Here is a 15,670-nt window from a genome sequence, read left to right as displayed (position 1 = left end):
CAGCCTCTGTTTAAGAACTTCCAGGGAGGGAGAACTTCCTTCCTTCCAAGGGAGTCTATTCCACTTTTCAATAGTTTTAATTTTTAGAATATTTTTCCTACACAGATCCTAAGCCTGCCTCTCTGAGACTTCTGTCATCTGTCCTTATTCTGCCTTTGGGGCTGAGCATAACTAGCTCAACACTACATGACAACCCTTCATATACTTGAGGACAGATATCAAGTCTCCTCTAAGACTCTTCATTTTTGGGAGGAGTTTAGGATATGAGGGGTTATGGTCTGGGCCAAAAGATGCTCCTGGGGGAAAATCACGGAAGATAGGACCCAGTCAGGACAATGGAAAAATGTAAATGGAGGGAGGATCTTATTAATCTGGAAGATAACAATAATCTTATCTTTTTTCTGCAGTGGACAATTGTCTGAATGGAAAGTTCTGATGTTAGTGCCAAGTCAGACATTATGTCGAGTTAGGGAGTCAACTACTGAGGTCAAGGGAGATAGAAGGTAGGAGAAGAAGGCTTGAAGTTTATCAAGTTGAGGGCAGATCCAAGAAGGGAAGGTTTAAGAGGTCAGAACTGAATACAGTATGAGCAGAAGGAAAAAGTTCAATAAATCAACAAATCTGCATTTATTAAATATACTATATTCTGGGCACTCTCTAAGATATGGTACTGTCAGAATAAATTGAGATTGACACTATTAGATATACACAGCCACCTTCTGATGTCCCCAAGTATCTTTTATGCCCCTTCCCCTCTCCTCAATGGGACTCAAACTTCTGGACTTTGAACCCATGATTATTCTTCCATACCAATCAATAAGCACTTTATTGAGTGTCAGCTATGTGCCGGGTACTATGCTAAGCACTGGTGATACAAAGAAAAGAAAAAATAATGCCTTTCCTCAAGGAGCTCACAGTCTAATGGAGAAGACAACAGGCAAACAACTTAGTACCCTCCATAGAATGGTAGGTATTTAATAAATATATAGAATCCAGATCTGGAAGGGACCTTAGATATCATCTAATCCAACCCCCTCATTTTATAGAAAAGAAAAGTGAGGCTGAGAGAAGTGGTAGTCACAAAAGTGTATGGCAAAGTTAGGACTTTCCAATTGCTGGGCCTGCGTTTTTGCCTTGGTAGGTAGTGAATAATTGCTCAATGTGGTTTGGTTAACAGGGGGTTGGTTAGAACCTCAGTGACCCACATTGGCCTGTTTACCACTTGACAATATTTATGGCCTGATGAAATAACAAATTGAAAAGTCTGAAGCTGTCTTCTAAATAATGAGGCAAAATAATTAAGAGATAAAATTATGCTGCTTAAGGACCCCAAGCTATGCTCAATTTCTCTAAATTTCCCTACCACTAAAGACTGTGGTGATTGCTTTTAAAACAGTTGATAATAACCTGTAAGGAGAGATTTCACTGGATGATGAGACTTTCCATCCCTTTAATATCTAAAGTGACAAATGAGCTGGTCTGTCTTCTTTAATAACAATCATTTGTCACTGGGCTTGTCATTGAGAAACATGACTCCATTGCTTAAGCTGCTGAGGATATCAGTGATGGTGAATTTTAAGACATAGAATCATAAGATTTAGAGTTAGGAGGAACTTTACAATAGACTACTAGAGCTATTAAGCCCCTTAGAGGTTATTCAGTATAATCCTTTCACTTTACAGATGACAAAACTGAGGCCCAGGGAGGGTAAGTGATTTGACCCAGGTCAGATATTTCAAATGAACCAGGAGCTGAATTGAAAAGTTGTCAGTGAGAAGAGAAAAGAAACTGGAGTTTGTCAAGAATCAAACCCACCTTGTAATTGGGGGATGCAACCAGGCCCAGGCCAAAAGTTGGAGAATGCTTGATAGGAAGTGGTCCACTATGCACCACGTGCATACCTTTCTTGTCTATAGGGTTTCAAGGTTTACAAAATGCTTTCTCTTACAACCACCCTGTGTGGTGGGTGGGGAGTGCAGATGTTATCCCCACCGTAGAGTGTCAGAGCTGGAAGGGAACTTAGAATTCATTTAGTCCAGACTCCTTCTTAAAAAGGTGAGCAAACTAAGGTCTAGGGAAGGAAATGACTTATTCAAATCCCCAGATAGTTAAGAGCAGAGCTCATTTCCTGTCTGCTTGTTCAGTATCCTTGCTACTACTACCAAGCTGACAGACTGGAAGGCTGGTAGGTGAGTAAGTCAGTAAGTTAGGTTTCTGTAAAAAACCTTTCAACAGTGACTAACACAAAGACATTCACTTCTCACTCCAGGAGTGGCTGCTAGATCTTGAGATTAACCAAAAAATTACACATCCAGTGGTCTCCATGGCAACGCAGATGGATGAGTACCTCACAGGGCTAGTTGTCCAACAGCAAATGGATTTTTTCACTTGAGGCAATTGTTGGATCCTTATCAGTGTTTTTAAAGCCTAGAGAAGAGATTGCTACTGGTTTCTTCTGTATTTTTCAGATTATTTGTCCTTCCTTTTTCTAATCATTTCCTCAAAAAATCCTAAGGCAAGGTCCCCAAAGTCACCCTGAGTCACATGCTCAACAATAAATCCATCTGTTCAGGTTGAAAGGATGCTTCAGCTTTAATTTTCAAACCATCTAAATAATGACTTTAACCTCAGTTTGAGGGGAAGACTGGACTGGAGATTTCTTATTTCCATTTCAAACACCACAAGTTTAATTGGGAATAATTTCATTGCTTTATTCTTTCAGAGTATGTCATATGTAGTATATGTACTATGTGTATATGTGTACATGTAATGTGATGTGTATAGTTGTGTAATGCATAGTATTACTATGAGTGTGGTATGTCTATGTTAGACGCATGGTATATGTATAGTACATGAATGTAGGTGTGTATGTGTGTGTAGTGCAGTATAGTGTATATGTGTGATATGGTATGTATAATATGGATATTGTGTGTGATGTGTATGTGTAGTATGTACAATGTGTGTTATATGAGCATTGTGTACATGGTATGTCTGTAGTGTGTGGTGTATGTAAAATGTATGTAACATGGTATGTGAGTAGATGTGTGTGTTGGAAGAAATGTAAAGAGAATTATCCATCGAGGGATAGTTCATGGCAGAGTTGAGGTATAAGACCTCCTTTGGCAGTATGAAAAGATGGCTCAGCTGAGAAGGAAAGTTCTCAGTTCCCAAGAGGATAATAGAAGGGGGCTCACTCTGAGCTGAGACAGTGTGGTAGAGTAGGGAAGAAGCACTGGAGAACAGGATTCAAATCCTGGTTCTGCTATTACCTTTCTATGTGACCACAGACAAGTCAACTCTTCACTCAGACCTCAGTTTCTCATTCATAAATGAGAAAGGGTCAGACTAAAAGAACTCAGCTCTAGCAGGCTGTGTGGATACGTAGGGGAGGGATTTGCTCAGTCTGCTCATTAAGACTGTCCCTAACCCTTGTGTATGAGTTCTGAATGGTTTTTCTGTGAACAATTCAAGTTAAATAATACTTCCATATACTTCTTTGTTTATTTCTGCTTTTCAAAGTGCATTCAGATTATCTCATTTCATAAAATCATAGGATCTCATACCATACTGGAAGGGATTTCAGAGAGGCTAAATAAATTTCTCAAGGTTACATAGTTAATCAACGGCAGATTCAGAACCAGAATTCAGGTCTCCTGACTTTTTCTACTGTACCATACGCCTTCCTCAAAACTATGCTCCAGTGGAGAGCAAAACCTTAGTGATTTTCACCTGTGAGGCATCAAGCCTTTTATTGTTTTACATTTGTGGCCTGAACGAGACAAATGGAAAAAAACAGAGTCCAGAAATTTATAAGAAAATAGAATGTCTAAACCTTTAAGTGACAAGGGTGAGTGATTCTTGTTACCTTGAATAAAAATGAGAGATAACCAAAGCATACACTAACAAAAGAAAAAAAGAAAAAGGAAGGAAGGAAGAAAGGGAGGGAGGGAGGGGGAGAGAGAGAGACAGAGAGACAGAGAGAGACAGAGAGAGAGAAGGAAGGAAGGAAGGAAGGAAGGAAGGAAGGAAGGAAGGAAGGAAAGAGAATATGCAATTACTTGTACAGGTTTGACAGATCTGTTTCTCTGAATTTTTCTTAGACTTTATTTCTTGATGGATTTATTTGTTTGTTTATTTAAAGAGACCATTTGCCATGGTGGTTAGAGGCTAGATTTGGAATTAGGAAGATCTGGGTTCAAATTTTGCCTCTGAAATCTATGAGCTCTGTGACTCCAGGCAAGACACAACTTCCCTGTGTGGTGGGAAACTCTCTAAGACTGTAAAAAATGGATGTCTGATTCCATAACCCTCCATATTTCTCCAATGCACTTTTCACATTTTACTTTGTATGATATTTATTTAGATGTTCTCCATGATAGTCTCTTTTGGATACTTCCTCATGCTGTCGAGGTTGTCCTGGGCTGCACTAGCAGAAGGCAAGCTCTGGAGGGCCCTTCCAAGTTGCAAAATCTTCAAATACTGGCCTGGTAAGGAATGTGCATCTGCTATCAGGCTGCTCTGAAAGGTTCACCATCAGGTTGACTTCGGGATGCAAATTTTTCAGTGACAGCAAGTCCCAAAATGCATCTACTAGGGCATAAAGGGGATGCAATCTGTATTAATAGAGGAAATTCTGATATTGACAAAAGTAATAGGTCCATGACATATCAAACTAAATTACTTGGATACATGCCTGACCATATCCACTAGGTTATGAGTTCCTTAAGGACAGGGATCACTCATCTTTCTAGTCTCCCTCTCTTCTTCACACAGCTGGGAACTCAAAACAATGCTTCATACATAGTAGGCACTTAATAAATGTGTGTTTACTAGCTGTGTGACCCTGGGCAAGTCACTTAACCCCATTGCCTAGCCAAAAAAAAAGCCAATTTTTTAAAATAAATGTTCATTTAAGTGTTATTCAATTTTACTATTCATAGAACCAGAATTTATTGTAGCAGACTTGATTCTAAGACCCAACCTACTTTAAGTGAGTTCTCTATATGCATGAGAATGAGAAGTCAGTACCTTCATTGGTATAAAAACAATTAGCAAATTCATTTTAATTTGGTTTGGTTTAATTAAATATTATACAATGGAATTCAGTTCAGTTCAAATTTCAATTCAGCATACATTTATTATGTACCTTTTAGGTATAAGGCCCTGGATATACTGGATATTGGACATACAGAAATTAATGACAGAGTTCCCGTCCTAATGAAGTTTATAATCTGTCTAGTAGAGTGCCTTGTGTAAATTTAGAAAACATTTGTAAAACAGGATGAGGTGAAGTTCTTTTTTTTTCTTTGAAGAGGTTCTCAGAAAGAGAGAAATTCAAATTCTTCCCTTTAAACTGTAGCTATTTGCCCTTTGAAGTTAAAGCTTGCATTATTTCTAATTTAAATATTATTGTTCCCATAGTAACAGCCTAGCAGATTCATATTCACTCTGTTAAAGGGCTTCGAGTTATAAAAATCTCAATTTATTCCAAAACATAACTCTTTAAAATACATTTTGGGTTTTTTAATTCAATTTTTTTTTCAATTGACAAGAATTTATTTTTTCTCCCTCCCAATTCCCCCTCCCACTCCTAGGAAAACACAAAAATCTTATAATAAATATTCATACTCAAGCAAAATAAATTTCCTTATTGGCCGTGTCCAAACATAACTTAAAGTTATTGTTTTTTCTTTTGAGAAAAACCATTTCAAATTTTTCCCTCAGCTATGTGATGCAGTGGAGAGAGCACTGGACACAGAGTCAGGAAGACTTGAGTTCAAATCCAGACTCAGATGCTTAAGAGCCATGTAACCCTGGGCAAGTCATTTAACTTCTGTCTGCCTCGGTTTCTCCAATTGTAAAATTGTAGCCATATTAGCACCTACCTCCCAGGATTGTTGTGAGGTTCAAGTGAGATATTTGTAAAGTGCTTAGTCCAGGGGCTGGCACAGGTTAGGCACATAGCATTTAATAAATACTTGTTGTCTCCCTCCTTCCATTTAGCTCTCTAGCTGGAACTAAGAGACTCATCTATGTATAATAGATTTGATTATCTTAGCAACTGACTTCCTTAGAAGGTGCATCCAAGAGTTTAAAGTGATAGAATCCTTTTCAACAGAACAGCAAATTTAAAACAAAACATACTTTTGGGGATGTATTTTTTATTTTTATTTTCCCCAAATAAATGGGAATTGTTTTTTCTTGACTGAATGTTTATTACAAGACTTTTCTCTCTTTTCTTTTTCTTTTTTTCCAGGGAGTTGGGGGGAGGGAAGGGCAGAGTTGGGAGGGAAAGAAAATAAATGCTTGTCTATTGAAAAACTTGCTTGTTTTTTTTTCTTTAGTACTAAAAGGACTTCATGCTTTGGTGTGATGCAGAAAACCCTGAGTATTCCTTCGGTCCTCCTCCCTCCTCATGACAGCAGGACATTGGGTTGCTATTGCAGTTAAAAAGGAGATACTTCTCTGGTTCATTTTCTTCCTTCAGCCCTCTCATGTGTCAGCCATTCTCTCCATCACTAAACTTCACAGGAGAGGAGGGAGGCTGCTCAATGCTCTTTCCTTCAACCCTCCATCTGCTCCCAAGTGGAGTACAGTATGGACTTCACTATCTGAACTTGTTTCTAGGTTCCCTGGATGACTTTCTTGCTTGGTGTTTCCTTTTCTGAGTAATCAGGAAGTCTGCAAGTCAGAGAGGTGTATCTTTTAGGTGTATCTTACTGGTAGCAAAGAGAAATTCTTCATTGGAGATCACCAACAGGAGGCTATATGGGGATAGTTTGGCTAGTGTAGAATCAAGATGAAATACCTTCGGCCTTGCCTAATCAGTGGTCCCACAAACTACTTCATCTTCAGACTTTTGTGATTCAATGTCCAGGCAGAAAGTAACAGACATTATGTCACAGGTTTCTGATTGCTTCATTCTTGTCAATGTGCACTGTGAGTTTTTTCTGTCTTTTAGCATTTCTTTTGTGTGTGGACAATGAATATTTGCCCTTTCACTGATATGCGTTATACATTAAATACCTTTCTACTAACCCCCACCTTTCACAAGACCCTTGACATGAGGTGAAATATGGTCATGGCCTATTTGGTAGTTCTGTAAACTGCTTCATATGTTGGTGTTTAAACATCAATCTCTCAGTAGAAAATAACAGTAGCACTGCCCCTTATTTAAGCTTCTTTCTGTCAAATATGCACTTGTGAATGTTTTCTGTTTAGAATTGCTTTTGTGTGCAGAAAATAAGTACCTGCTCCATACCTGATTTATATTGTGTATTGAGTATCTTTTTACTTCACTTACCTTTTGGGGGAAGGTCCTAAACATGAGTCAACACTTAAATATCAAGCAATTTTCCTGTGCTGAGATGGGAGTATAGAGAGCCAAGAAGTTTGATAAAAAGGAGTCTTATCTTTCCTCTAGATCAAGGTGACCTCGAGGCTGCAGGTTCCCCACCCCGATCTAGATCATGGATTCCTAACCAGGAGACTATGAAATTTTTTTTTAACATTTTGGTAACTATTGAGCATAATTGGATTCTTTTGTATTTTTATGTTTTATTCTATGCATTTTAAACCATCATTCTGAGAAAGGTTTTATGGGTTTCACCAGACTACCAAGGAGCATGACACAAAAACCCCTGGACTAGTTGTTCAGGATTCCTGAGGGCTGCACCCGGTCTGGGCCATGTGCACGAATCTGGAGTAAATGGGCTCCTCAGTAAAGAAGGGAGTGACTTTACCACTCTAGAACCTTGGGTGGATCCCATAGTGGTTCCCAGTGGTAGAAGGGGAGGGTTTAGATGCAGTAGTTCACTTTCCACCCTTGGTTCCAGCATTCTTAGCCCATTTGAATGATTGCTTATTCCTTTAGTTCTCAATGTCAGTGATCAGGAAATAATCTCAGTATTGCATCTTCTATTCTGCCTAGCTCTCTATTGGTTGTTGTCGTCTAGTTGTTTTAGTTGTGTCTGACCATACATGACCCCATTTAGGGTTTTCTTGGCAAAGATACTGGTTTGCCATTTCTCTCTCCAGGTCATTTTACAGAGGAGGAAAGTGAGGCACACAGGGTTAAGTGATTTGCCCAGGATCACAAAGCTAGTAAGTATCTGAGGCTGGATTTGAAGTCAGGTTTTCGTGACTCCAGACCCAGACCTCTATCCACTGTGTCACCTAGCTGCCCTCTCTCTGTTGGTAGTCAGTGCTTATTTAGAGTAATTACAATAACTCCTGGCCAGCATAAATTGGCATTAATAAAGTTTAATCTTTATTCTGTGTGTTTGAGTGATCTGCAAGCATTGGCTCAAATATAAAAACTTTCTAAATGAGAAGTTCTTTATCTTTTTTTGTGTCATGGATCCCTTTGACAATTTAGACTATGGACCCCTTCTCAGAATCATGTTTGTTGCCTACATTCATAATTGGAAGAAATGCCAAATTTCAGTTAGAAGTTAGTGAAAATAAAGATGTTGGGTTTTTTTTGTTTGTTTTTGTTTTTTTGTTTTGTTTTTTACCATTCAAGTTGACAAGCCATCTGAAATCTATCTACCATGAACCCCTGGCTAAGAACCCTTGCTCCAAAGTGTGAATAGACCAGAAGGACACAGGTTTAGGCAGTGAAGGATCCAATATTAGATCTTGTTCTTAAAGAATACTTTTGCTGCCATAAGTGATGGACAAAAGGCTACAGAAAAAAGAATAGATTAAAAATCTAAAAAGAAACTTCAACAACTTCAAAATTTTGCCTTAGGTTAACCCTGAACTTAATATCAGGTTCTCTCTTTTTTCCTGGGAGTTTATGTCTATTTTTTTTAATTTTTAAAGGTATTAATTTTGTCTGCCAACCCTTGAAACTGTGTGGCTAAGTTAGACTTCTAATTATAATCAAATCTTTAGTGCTTTAAATACTGTATATGATCTCTAGGTAAATAGATCTTAGTATGAAGTAATGTTGTATAGTGGGGAGAATATTGGATCTGGAACAAGAAATTCTCCAGTTCAAAACCTGCCTCAGACTCATTAGCTGTGTAAACAAGGGCAAATCACTTATCGTTTCTGAGCCTCAGTTTCCTCATCTGTAAAATGAGAGTAATACTATCACCTAACTCACAAAGCTGTTGTGAAGCTCAAGTAACACAGCATAGATAAAGTACTTTGCAAATCTAAAATATCAATGTGAGCCCAATATTACAAGAGTAGTACCTTTGGAGTAGCTTGACCTCAACTCAGCATTTGCAGGGTGTAAATTGCTTCCTCAGGGGCCCAATTATTCTCAAGTTTACAAGTATTCTCTGAATCTATACTCTTAAAATGATAGCTCACAAGCCCTGATATATCTTGCAAATTTGCCCAAGCCTGAAAAGGGCTCACTCTTTGCATGTGTCACTCCAGCCACCAATGGTACCTTTGCCACTCTTTAGATGCAAGTTCAAGGACATTATCCTCTTCTCTACCAAATTTCCCAGGACTATACCACTGAGGCTTGTGGAATTCAAAAAGAACTTACCAGTTTAGAAATGTGAAGATTCCTGGCAGATTTCCATTTATGTTTCTGTGATCCATAGATTTACCAGTCACTGAGGTATTTGAATTCATAGGATCATAGATTAGAGCTAGATGGAGACTTAGAGGCCACTAAATCCAATCACTTCATTTTATAGATGAGAAAACTGAAGTCCAGTGAGGCTGTGTGATTGTCCCAGGTCATAAAGTCAGTAAGTGACAGATCCTTGGACTACAAATCCAAGATTCTTTCCAGTACACAAAGGTCTACAAGTCTATTTCCTCTTTAATCATTGATGCCTCTCACCCATTAGTCATTCTTGGAGAAGTTCAGGGGGGTCTGTGAGGAGAGACAAAGGTCCTCCTGAGCCCACCAGAGCAGTGACCAATGAAAGCCTGTGAGCTTTAGCTGGAAGACCACCAGTCTTTTCTTACATAGTTGTGAAGAGCCCAATGTTCCAGGCCTATCTAGTAGGTAGAATTCAGGCTGAGAGCAAAAGTTGGCCAATCTGCAAGGGTTCACTGTGAAAGGGGCATAATTCTCCAGGACCAGTGCAATTCTCTGAGGTCTAGTAAATAGTCTTACATATCATAGATACTAAACCAATACTCACTGAATAAATTAATATAACACTTTCAAGGAATTTGGGGAAAGGGCAAAATATATTTTCGTTGTTTACATTGCTTTTCTGTTAACTACAACTTTGAAATACTTGTAGGCAATGAAATTTAACTTCTGTGTAAGAATTTAATGATTTCATATATCAAGCTTTGCTATTATCAGACAGATTTTGATTAGGCTATCTGTTTTGCCATGTTAAATCATTTCCATGCAACTAGACACCCAGCCCCCATTTAAAATGTCATTTTTCAAGTAAGTAATTGCTCTGAGCTATATCTGCTTAGCCATTCTAGTCCTTCTCTTATTTTCAAAAGCATAAAGATTTGTTTTGATCTGCTTCCCCATGTGAGATAATGGAATTTGCATCCTCAACTCTCAGAAAAGCTTTCTTTCTGACTCTCTGTATCTGGATTACTAGAATTAAAATTCTTCTCTAGTAGGAATTCTTAATGTTACCAAAGAGGAGAAGTTGAAGAAGGAGAAGGAAAAGGAAGAAGAGAAGGAGGAGGAGGAGGAGAAGGAGGAAGAGGAGGAGAAGCTTTCAGTAGGGACCTATTGTGATGGGCTAGGTGTTGGGAATGAAAAAAATGATAAAACCTCTACCTGCCCTCAAGGAGCTTATATCCTGTCAAGGAGAAACAACACCCATAGAGAGAGATCCCTAAAAGAAAAGGGAATTTGCCCAAGATTACCCAGTAGCTGAGGCAGGATTCTCTAACATTTGAAGTGAAAGAAATTGTTATTTATCTCTTATGTTAATAACCAATTACTATTGGGGAGATCCAGGATTTTTTACCTCCCAATTTTCTCATTCTCTACTAGGTCAAATCAGCCCTGAAGAATAGGGCTGATAATGAGATTTAACATTCTTGATCTGGTTCAGACACCACCCAACTGGGGAAGCCCATTGTGTTCTACTCAGGCTTGGATGGGAGTTAGATCCTTTGTCTAGATTGTCCAGGGCTGGGGGTAGTCTGGGAGTAAGAGTGATGTAATTAAAGTCACATTCCCCCAGTCTCTCATTAAAATAGGTCTACCTCTCATTATAATATTCATTCTTCTCATTAATTGTTAACCAATCAGGGTTGATTGCCATCTGTCGGTAACACCCACTCTTCCAAAGGCGTGTAAGCATCAATAGGTTGCCATGATTTGTCTTTGATTTACAAGAGACAGCCAGATGACCATCCTTTTATTAATTATTCTCTAACCATAATTAATAGAATTATTAACTACCCAGAAGTCATGTCTCTTGAACTTTTTATGTCATAGAAGCTAAGAGGAACCCTACTTCTGACTATAGAAGTCATTTTAAGGCCTAATCCATATTCTTGTAGTGCTAGTAAGGTCTCATTACTGCAAATGCTATTACAAAGAAGGGAGCTAGATAACAAGGAGGACAATTTTACATTCTTGTGAAGTTTTCAATGATTCATTCTCCAGGCAGTAACTTGTAGGGGAGAGATTACTAGCTTATAAAGTAGGACACAATCCCAGCTCTCTCGGAGCTCATCTTCTGGTAAACTACTCTTGTTTACCTAATAGCACAAATAATTCATCTGAATCTCCAAATTGCCTCCCTACCCACTAGGTATGTCCCAAACTGGTGTGTCACCTTCCTGTTCTATTGGGGACACCAAGAGGTTAATTGGGAGCTAAACCATTACTCACCCAGGAGACATATGTAGAAAAATAGATGGTAGAAGTTTGGGAATGAATGCTAGGAGAGCTTAATGCCAGATTTAATTCTATCTTATTGTCTCTTATTCCATTTCATTAAATGCCTTTACTTTGAATTTGCAGTCAACAGGTTTGGCTTAGGAAAAGAAACATTGTGAGTACATTATCATTAGGCTGCCTTATCAGTACCAGAGATGGGGGTCTGGGGGGAGGAGGAACTGGTATAGTTTAGAAAGGACTCCTAGGAGGCTACAGTAAAATGAGTTATGTTAGACTGGATAATCTTTAAGGTCCTTTCCAGCTACATACTCTGTGATGCTAAGTTGGATTCACATTTACAAATAAGTCCTCATATAAACCTTTCTCAATATAAATGAAAGTCAGAACAAGCAATTTCCTACTATTTGTCCTTAATATTCTGAGAGTAGAATTTTGATTTATTTGGGAATAATATTAATCCTTGCCCTATAGAGGCCATGCTATATAGACATTTAATAAATATTGTTTTTTCCTTTCCTAGGAACTTGATTTCAGTAAGACTTCTTTAACTGCTCCCTCCTCCTCCTCCTCCTCTTCTTTCTTCTTCTTCTTCTTCTCCTTCTCCTTCTCCTCCTCCCCCTCCTCCTCCTCCTCCTCCTCCTTCTTCTTCTTCTTCTTCTTCTTCTTCTTCTTCCTCCTTCCTTACCACAGTCAGCCCCAGCTCCCCAACTTATCCTTTTCTTCATTTCCTAATCAATCCCCTTTTGTTGGAAAGGGATTTGTTGAAATTACATATTCTTCTTATCTAATTGAGTAAACAACATTAAACCATGTAATAAGTTTGATTTGTGAAGCTGAGTTTCATTTAGCAGGAAATAATTATCTCCCTTCACCAATTGAGATGCATCTAGAATTCCCACCTTGGAGGTACCTTCAACCCCTGGGCCTCTCTCTGACTGGATATCTCTTCCCAGAACCTCTATTTAAGTAGGGTGCCCAGGACAGCCATCTCTTCATTTCTCATCAGGTTGTAATCTGAATTCCTTCATCATGCCTCCCTCAACATTCTACCTCCCTCCCTCCCTAAAAAGGTGTTCTCTTGCCCAATTAGAATGTAACCTCCTTGAGGGTAAGGACTATCTTCTTTTTGCTTGTATTTATATTCCCAGTGCTTAGCACAGTGCCTGTAACATAGTAGGTGTTTAATAAATGCTTGCTGATTGACTAAAATTGTGGATATACATCTCACTGCATCCTGGGCCATCTCCAGTTGTCCTGATCTATATCTTATCATTGGACCCAGATGTCTCTGAAGGAGAAAGTGAGGCTGATGACCTTGCACAGACCTCCCTCACTTAAATCCAATTCACTTGCAAGTCATGGCATCATCTTCCTGATGTCATGGTCCTCTTTGAGAATGAAAGACAGATAACAGCAACAACTTTGAATATACAAAAGTTTATAGTTGCACAAGGATGTTATAACCACCCTGCATTTTATATGTAGCAATGTGTTTGAAGGGTTAGAAACACTTTAGTTTAACAGGAAAATTAGCTACTCCATCTTAATTGGACCTCACCTTCACATGGATGAAGCTACTCTTTCCAAGTTCCTTCCCTGGGGGACTAGGGGAGGGTGAAGGGGAAGGAGGAATATCTTTTCCCTTAGTCAACATCACTCCACTCTGATCAGACAGAGCCAGTGACTACACAGGGAGAAACTAATGGGAACTGAAATGCCAGCCTCTGAGGTAAGCTTCTCCTGTTCTTTACTTTGCCTCTGTCCTCTACTTAAACCATTCTGTTGAGAACAATGCTGATTGATAAAGATTTGCCAGAATAACATATTGCAGGGAGATACACAGCCTGCGGTTGGGCAAAAAGGCAACCTTTCATGAGCACAAATAGAGACATACTTTTTGGGAATCAGTTTGGTGGTCTATTCCTTTCCTCTAATAAACATACACAACATCACCCTCCAACAAATAAAATTGGAAAACTAGATATGATCTACTTTTAGTGTTTGAAAGGCCAAGCTGTGGGTTTTATCATAGAGGCAATAGAGAACAACCAAGGATGTTTTTAGTAAGAAATTTTCTGTTGGCAATTTTTCTTATTCAGAGCTGAGTTCCCTCAGAAAAAGTTCCACTCCTAATGTGTGGTCACTATCCAGTTACATATCCTAGATTCCTGTTGGCTCTCATTTAAAAAAAAAAAAAATGAGTGCCTGGGGACAAAGATATTGAGCCAATGAATCCTGGAGCAAGTTCATTATCTCTGTTGGCTTTTTTTCAAATGTAAAGCCTTCAAAGTCTTAGAATATTGACCATAGTGTGAGATGCTGACCCCTAAAGGGGGCTTACCCTTACATTTCATTTGTCTTTTAGGAATATTGATTTGGCTTCTATGTGAAGAATGGTTTGGAGAGGGGAAAAATGAGGAACAAAGTTGTGTTAATGGGATGAATGAGACTGATGCGAGAGATCTTATAGAAGTAAAATTGACCCTGTTCCCTGAAACAGATTTCCTCTTTTGACCTATGGTTCTTGAGGTATCTTCCCATGAAGCTATTGAATGTTCCTTGTATTTCACAGGAAAATGCAGAGAAAGTGAGCCTTTATTTTTAGATGTGTAACATCTGTCCCAAAGCTCACTGGTATGGGACTTTCTCCCTGTCGATGAGGATGAAGTCCCTGTTGTGCCTGACAGGCAGGGCAGAGTTGGCAAGAGACAAGAGCTTCAGTTCTCAGTCAGTTCCCCTTTGAGGGGGGTCTTCAAACTTCAAGTCTTAGAGGAATAGGTTGCTTCAGATATTCCGGACTTCCAGCTTTGAAAAATAAGATGGAAAAGGTTAATTCCACTTCAGGTTGCTGAACAAAGACACTCTGGAAAGAGTATATAGTCTCCATCATGCCCCTATTCACAGCTTGATACCCTAGCATCTTCAGGGAATATTGTCCTTGAGTAAGATCTACAACATTCGTTTTTGGTTGAGCTAACACTTTCCCGATGGGAGAGCTTCTTTACTATGTATGGTACATACATGTCTGGAACACATTCTCCCATATATTTCTCTGGTTTCTGTTTTACCACAATTTGGATAAATGGGCTTCTTTGTAATTCTCTATGTATATTGATTGTAGAACTGGCATTAGGTAAGAAAGGGGTCAAACCTTGGACATAGAAATTGGGGACATTTTCCCCAAAAAATGACAAAGTGATCAAAAGTTAGATGGAACTCAATCATTTTCCTTAGATAAACAATATTTAAGAGAGCAGATAGATATGCTTCTAGACCATTACTCTCTCCCTCTTACAAGAGCAAAGTCGTGGCCTCTAACTCCAACCTCCTGCTTCCCCTCCTGGCAGGAATGAAAGTCTCCCTTGTAGTATGGGAGCATAAGAGGCTAGAGATGTCTATTCTGCTCCTTTTCAAGACATGCATTAGGACAAGTCCTCACCTTATGTGAACCCTCAGTACACAGGTGGGGCCTACTCTCACTTCTCCCCACACTCTCTTGCAACAGATGTTAAAAAATTTTTTTTTAAAAAACATCCTTGAGACACTTAAATCATTCAATGTGCACATTAAATATTACTGCCACTTTTCTCAGTGGAAATTTTCAACCTTAAGAATGAACCTTTTTTTTAATAAATGAAATACAATATTAAAGTTCAAGTTGCCAAATTGTAATTGCTTTTGACAGCACAGAACTAGTACCTTGCACGTCCATCCAAATGTCTCATCATACTTTAAACTCATTCATTAAAGCCCATATTTTCCTTTCCAAGTTAAATGAACTTTCCAAGTTAAGCAAACACTACAAAATCATTTTCCCAAGTAGCCACTTCATCATCACAGACGTGCACTCCTGGGAAATTTTCT

General features: G+C 38.8%; 1 long non-coding RNA gene across 5 annotated transcripts in view; it reads left to right on the top strand.

Annotated features, from left to right (window-relative positions):
- The window catches only part of LOC114034560, a 57,362-nt gene that overhangs the window by 15,872 nt on the left and 25,820 nt on the right, over window positions 1-15,670 (top strand). For 3 of the 5 annotated variants that reach the window (XR_003568121.1, XR_003568118.1, XR_003568119.1), the window contains one exon: window positions 4,364-4,487. The exons of the other annotated variants lie outside the window; for them this stretch is intronic. This is a non-coding gene — a long non-coding RNA (uncharacterized LOC114034560). The remainder of the gene's footprint in view (window positions 1-4,363; window positions 4,488-15,670) is intronic. 5 annotated transcript variants of the gene reach the window in all.

Source organism: Vombatus ursinus, unplaced genomic scaffold (assembly GCF_900497805.2).
Source record: "Vombatus ursinus unplaced genomic scaffold, bare-nosed wombat genome assembly UNPS02009062.1, whole genome shotgun sequence".
Taxonomy (NCBI): domain Eukaryota; kingdom Metazoa; phylum Chordata; class Mammalia; order Diprotodontia; family Vombatidae; genus Vombatus; species Vombatus ursinus.
The sequence above is the reverse complement of the archived record's forward strand: the minus strand, read 5'-3'. Positions and strand labels throughout refer to the sequence as shown.